Source organism: Bos mutus, chromosome 10, assembly GCF_027580195.1.
Source record: "Bos mutus isolate GX-2022 chromosome 10, NWIPB_WYAK_1.1, whole genome shotgun sequence".
Classification (NCBI taxonomy): Eukaryota; Metazoa; Chordata; class Mammalia; order Artiodactyla; family Bovidae; genus Bos; species Bos mutus.
In genome coordinates, this window is record NC_091626.1 from 52,190,569 (window position 1) to 52,197,836 (window position 7,268).

Consider the following 7,268-nt stretch of genomic DNA (forward strand, 5'->3'; position numbering starts at 1 on the left):
ATAGAGAGATCCATGAGGTTAGGAACTAAGATCCCCTGCTAATACCCATCAAGAAGCTGAGGCTGCCTCGTGTGAGAATGCCGTTCTAGATGTGGATCCTCCAGTCGGTTGACTTCTTAATTGCAAAGTCTCTGCAACCTGCAGAGAGACCCTGCAGCAGACCCACAGAGTTCAACCATCCCTGAATTGCTGACCCACAAATACTCTGCAGTAATGGTGGTTGTTTTTAAGTCACTATCCTATGGTGATTTTCTATACAGCAATAGAAAACTAATACAGAATTGATTCAACAATGTCCCTGACATTGATGTCCTAAAGATAATACTAATAATACCAAGCATCATTTGAGTTTTACTGCTTTATAATGCTTATATATTTTCCAAAATCCTTTTGATAAGCTGAATCACATGGACATTTATCATTCTTCTCAACTAGCCAGTATTCATCCCTGTTTTCTATGTTTGGAGAACTCTAACCCTCCAACATCCGCTGGATCATGGAAAAAGCAAGAGAGTTCCAGAAAAACATCTATTTCTGCTTTATTGACTATGCCAAAGCCTTTGACTGAGTGGATCACAATAAACTGTGAAAAATTCTGAAAGAGATGGGAATACCAGACCACCTGACCTGCCTCTTGAGAAATCTGTATGCAGGTCAGGAAGCAACAGTTAGAACTGGACATGGAACAACAGACTGGTTCCAAATAGGAAAAGGAGTTCGTTAAGGCTGTATATTGTCACCCTGCTTATTTAACTTATATGCAGAGTACATCATGAGAAACGCTGGACTGGAAGAAACACAAGCTGGAATCAAGATTGCCGGGAGAAATATCAATAACCTCAGATATGCAGATGACACCACCCTTATGGCAGAAAGTGAGGAGGAACTAAAGAGCCTCTTGATGAAAGTGAAAGAGGAGAGTGAAAAAGTTGGCTTAAAGCTCAACATTCAGAAAACGAAGATCATGGTATCTGGTCCCATCACTTCATGGGAAATAGATAGAGAAACAGTGGAAACAGTGTCAGATTTTATTTTGGGGGGCTCCAAAATCACTGCAAATGGTGACTGCAGCCATGAAATTAAAAGACGCTTTCTCCTTGGAAGGAAAGTTATGACCAACCTAGATAGCATATTCAAAAGCAGAGACATTACTTTGCCAACAAAAGTCTGTCTAGTCAAGGCTATGGTTTTTCCTGTGGTCATGTGTGGATGTGAGAGTGGGACTGTGAAGAAGGCTGAGCGCCGAAGAATTGATGCTTTTGAACTGTGGTGTTGGAGAAGACTCTTGAGAGTCCCTTGGACTGCAAGGAGATCCAACCAGTCCATTCTGAAGGAGATTAGCCCTGGGATTTCTTTGGAAGGGCTAAAGCTGAAGGGCTTTGGCCACCTCATGCGAAGAGTTGACTCACTGGAAAAGACTCTGATGCTGGGCGGGATTGGAGGAGAAGATTGGATGATGCTGGGCGGGATTGGAGGAGGAGAAGGGGATGACAGAGGATGAGATGGCTGGATGGCATCACTGACTCGATGGACGTGAGTCTGGGTGGGCTCCAGGAGTTGGTGATGGACAGGGAGGCCTGGCGTGCTGCGATTCATGGGGTCACAAAGAGTCGGACACGACTGAGCTACTGAACTGAACCGAACTGAACCCTCCTTGTGAAGCAGAACCTATATCTTCATGGAGAATCTGGAAAAGAGTGCCTTGCTTACTCTGTCAGTCCATTACACACAAGTCATGGACACATGTTCTGAATTGTGCCAATCAGATTCACAGCCCCAGACAAATACCTCCACAGCCACATCTAGTTCCCAGAGGCAGCGGTGAAGTGCTTCTAGCAGCTGCATCACACACACAGCAGCAAGGACATCAGTGTCTGTGCCTAATACATGTGGCTGTGATGCTCCGCGGTACCAGGGCTGTGGAAGGATTTTGGACTTTGTCATGATTGCATAATATCCAAACTTAGTTTTCCACTTTCAGAAACATTTCCAATATCCTTTACTCAAACTCTTTTCTGCTTAAAATAGCAAGTAGTGCTTTCTCTTGCACATAACTAGAAATCCTGACCGATACAAGCAGATTCTGTATCCATTTTACAGAGGACCAAAGTTCTGAAGTTATGTGTCACTAGATACAAGTAGCAAATGATGGAATTGAGACACATTAATTAGTCCAGATTATGGTAAGCAAACAGATAATTAAACTTTACATTTAAAAGATAAAGGGCTTGTGTACTTTAAAAGAAATTATGTTCATCTTTAAATCAGATGAAATGCTACTTCTCTGCCCTGTCCCTAATATTAAGTGCCAACATTATGGCATCAAATGCCTTCTTGCTTCAGGAATGGACTGTGTTCTTCCAGACTTCCTTGAAATTGTACAGATACTTCTTCCTGCAAGTGCTCTTCCTGTCCATCCCTGGCACCCACACATTTTAGTCAGTTTGCATCTTCCTGCTTCAAAACCCAGATTTAGTGATGATTTGTCTTTGCAGCCTCTCCTGAGCCCTCCAGAAGAGGTAATTATTCTCACCCACTTCTCATGCACTCTCAGAGTTTTGTTTCTATCCGTGATAAAATGTTTGCTAAGCTTGTTTATCTGTGTTAACAACCCTAACATATTCCAGCAAAAGAAACAGAAAGACTCCCAGCTCTGCCCAGACAATGAAGAGAGTCTTGAAAAAAATAGGGCTTAGAACAAAGTCTTATTGAACATGGACATCAGCTGTAAGAATGCTGACAACTAGGTGTACATCCCATATAAAACACTGGGGATGTTTTCACAGATAAAAATGAACGATTCTAGAAAAGTCTTTAAGAAAATGACATTTGAAAGTTTCTCAAGTAAAAGAATACCCATCTGATGATGAAGGTCACTACTTGACAAGTCCAACCCTTACACAAAGAGTGTCCCTTTGGATTTTAGTACCTTACTTTTACATTTTAACTTAAAAAATGGAATTATATAGAATCATGTAGAAACCTCGAATACAAAGCAATAGTAAAAACATTTCAAGTCATGTTAATAATGACATTACCCATTACCAAGGATAATAAGCAGATTCTAACGTCTTTCAGAGAGACTTCCCTGGTGATCCAGTGGTTAAGAATCCACCTGCCAATGCAGGGAACATGGGTTTGATCCCTGATCTGGGAAAATCCCACGTGTTGCAAGGCAGCTAAGCCCATGTGCCACAACTACTAAGCCTGGGTGCTGCAACTACTGAAGCCCATGTGCCTAGAGCCCGTTCTTTGCAATAAAACAAGCCACCGCAGTAAGCCCATGCATTGCAGCAAAGAGTAGCCCCCACTTGCAGCAATTAGAGAAAGCCCACACATAGCGACAAAAACCCAGTGCAGCCAAAAATACATAAAATTTTTAAATATAAAAAAAAAATCTTCCAGAGAGAAAACTAAAGGTCATTTGCAAAGGAAGAAGAATAATTGTCTTAGGGCTTCCCTTGTGGCTCAGTGGTAAAGAATCTGCCTGCCAATGCGGGAGACATGGGTTCCATTCCCGGTGGAAAATCCCACATGCCCTGGAGCAAAGCCTGAGTGCCACGAATATTGAGCCTGTGCCCTAGAGCTCAGGAACTCCTGAGCCCTCACACCGCAGCTACTGAAGCCCCTACACCTAGAGCCTCTGCTCTGCAGCAAGAGGAGCCACCATAATGAGAAGCCTGTGCAGCACAACTAGACGAGCCCCTGCTCAGTACACCTGGAGAAAAGCCCATGCAGCAACTAAGACCCAATGCAGCCAATATTAATTAGTTAGAGAAAGAATAATTGTCTTAGACTTTTCCGGAGCAACGCAAGATATTAAAAGACAGTATATCAAAGTGGATAATAAAAATTTAGCATTTACTGTTGACATTTCACATACATTCTTTCGTTGCATTATAATCCCCTAAACCAAGATGGTATAATGAAAACTATGATAATACCTGGCAACAGCAAAGACTTTAGAAACTTAAAATTTGTCCTTCTGATCAGTTATTGGGGAGGAAAGTTGGAACAGTTTTATGCTGTTCAACTAAAGCCCTAACTATAAAAATTATAGAATTTTTAACATTATCAAGTGCAATGTAACATTTTAACTAGGAGAATGGAAGTGTATGTGTGTCTGTGTGTGTATTCTTTTATAAACTGGCAGTGAGATTGAAGATCCTTGGGTGACTTTTAAAGAAGTTATAAGCCTGTGAAACAGGAGCTTAAAAAATGATGGCAGATTCTTGATTATAGCAGTGCCATTGAGCAACCCTATAATAAAATATTTTAGGTGAACAGTAACATTTAGACAGGTTATTTTTTCTAGCACTTGCTTTCAAGGTCAAATATATTTCTTCTTCCTGTTTTGGAAGTGCTACATTGAAAGTAAAACGAGAAAAGACAAGTAAATGTATTTTTTATGATAGAATTCTGAATCCTAAAAAACGCTAGCTATTGAAGCAATTTGAAGTTGTTACTACAACAATGACAAAATCTAGTTATTTTCCATGCTCTAAATGCTTCATACAAAAGCAGAATAATTACCTGAGACAGTGTTATAGAATGAATGACCCAGATGCACTTTGGATTTTGCAGTGTCCTTGTAACTTCTGCTCAACTGGCAACATTTGTACTTAATCATCAACCGTTGGAAGCTTCCAGAAGAAAAGCTGTCCCATAGACTTTAGCATACTCTGACATGAAGGGAAGGTTAATTCCCAGAACTTGATTATATTAACATATCAGTAAGAGTCAAGGAACAGAGTGGTCTGTCTTAGTACTATATATATTATATATATTATTCTGGGAGAAGCAGTTCACAAACAAGAACTGAACTTCAATTTGTAATAGCAACAATCACTTACATTTGGATGGTACTTCTTCAGTAAGCGTTCATACATATTATCTTAACTGATACAGTGAAAGGACAATATAGCAGAAATGGAATATACAAATAATGGAGAAAGGACATGACATAGAAGTCATTTGCTTTTGACTTTGTATAACTTTTGGCAATTCTGCATGATGTCATTTTGAGGTGAAAGTTTGTTGTTATCCTAAGCAGCCATTACCTTTGAATTATCTTTTATGACTTAGTCCCTTTGATTTAACCCAGTTCATTCTACAGATAATATTAACTCCCCTCAGTTTTCAACTTTCCATTATTAAAAAATAATTCAGATTACTTCTTTTGCTCATCTGTTCCATCCTTTCATGCTTCCTAGTTCTTAAGTTTACTCTGCTCCCACCCATGCCCTGTTTTGTTCTAAGTTTCTACTCCCATTATTTACCTCTCTGTTTTGTGGTTACAATCCCCATTCTCTCCCTTTATTGCACATGTCAAAATTGTGATTATATATCCATTTGCTTATTGATTCCCCTACTGCATTATTAGAAGCTCCATCAGGTCAGTTCAGTCGCTCAGTCATGTCCGACTCTGCAACCCTGTGGACCACAGCATGCCAGGCCCCCTGTCCATCACCGACTCCCAGAGCTTGCTCAAACTCATGTCCGTCAAGTCAGTGATGCCATCCAACCATCTCATCCTCTGTCATCCCTTTCTCCTCCTGCTTTCAATCTTTCCCAGTAGGGTCTTTTCCAAGGAGTCCTTATGGAGTCAATTCCTTATGGAGCTCAGTAGCTCCATAGCTGTACTTAACCAGTCAGTTTCTTTCACCACTATACATTCATTTATATCAAGAGTGCTTAGCTTAGCATATAGAAGGTTCTTAATTAAATGTGTTGAATAATAAAATGAATAACTAAATTTATATGTCCAGTTAGCCAATTGTAAAAAAGAAAAAACTTAGAGATGCTAACTCATGTGTTACAAAAACAAAACAAAACAAAAACAGATGAATTAAATATTTAGAAGTGAAAAAAAAGGAATTTCCAATTTTCTAGGTTCAGTTCAGTTCAGTTGCTCAGTCATGTCCGACTCTGCGACCCCATGAATCGCAGCACGCCAGGCCTCCCTGTCCATCACCAACTCCCGGAGTTCACTCAGACTCACGTCCATCGAGTCAGGAATGCCAACCAGCCATCTCATCCTCTGTCGTCCTCTTCTCCTCTTGCCCCCAATCCCTCCCATCACAGTCTTTTCCAATGAGTCAAATCTTCGCATGAGGTGCCCAAAGTACTGGAGTTTCAGCTTTAGCATCATTCCTTCCAAAGAAATCCCAGGGCTGATCTCCTTCAAAATGGACTGGCTGGATCTCCTTGCAGTCCAAGTGACTCTCAAGAGTCTTCTCCAACACCACAGTTCAAAAGCATCAATTCTTCGGCGCTCAGCCTTCTTCACAGTCCCACTCTCACATCCACACATGACCACAGGAAAAACCATAGCCTTGACTAGATGGACCTTTGTTGGCAAAGTAATGTCTCTGCTTTTCAATATGCTATCTAGGTTGGTCAGAACTTTCCTTCCAAGGAGTAAGCGTCTTTTAATTTCATGGCTGCAGTCACCATCTGCAGTGATTTTGGAGCCCAAAAAAATACAGTCTGACACTGTTTCCACTGTTTCCCCATCTATCTGTCATGAAGTGATGGGTTCAGATGCCATGATCTTCGTTTCCTGAATGTTGAGCTTTAAGCCAACTTTTTCACTCTCCACTTTCACTTTCATCAAGAGGCTTTTGAGTTCCTCTTCACTTTCTGCCCTAAGGGTGGTGTCATCTGCATATCTGAGGTTATTGATATTTCTTCCGGCAATCTTGATTCCAGCTTGTGTTTCTTGCAGTCCAGCATTTCTCATGATGGACTCTGCATATGAGTTAAATAAGCAGGGTTTCAATATACAGCCTTGATGAATTCCTTTTCCTATTTGGAACCAGTCTGTTGTTCCATGTCCAGTTCTAACTGTTGCTTCCTGACCTGCATACAGATTTCTCAAGAGGCAGATCAGGTGGTCTGGTATTCCCATCTCCTTCAGAATTTTCCACAGTTTCTTGTGATCCACACAGTCAAAGGCTTTTGCATAGTCAATAAAGCAGAAATAGATGTTTTTCTGGAACTCTCTTGCTTTTTCCATGATCCAGCGGATGTTGGCAATTTGATCTCTGGTTCCTCTGCCTTTTCTAAAACCAGCTTGAACGTCAGGAAGTTCACGGTTCACATATTGCTGAAGCCTGGCTTGGAGAATTTTGAGCATTACTTTACTAGCGTGGGAGATGAGTGCAATTGTGTGGTAGTTTGAGCATTCTTTGGCGTTGTCTTTCTTTGGGACTGGAATGAAAACTGACCTTTTCCAGTCCTGTGGCCACTGCTGAGTTTTCCAAATT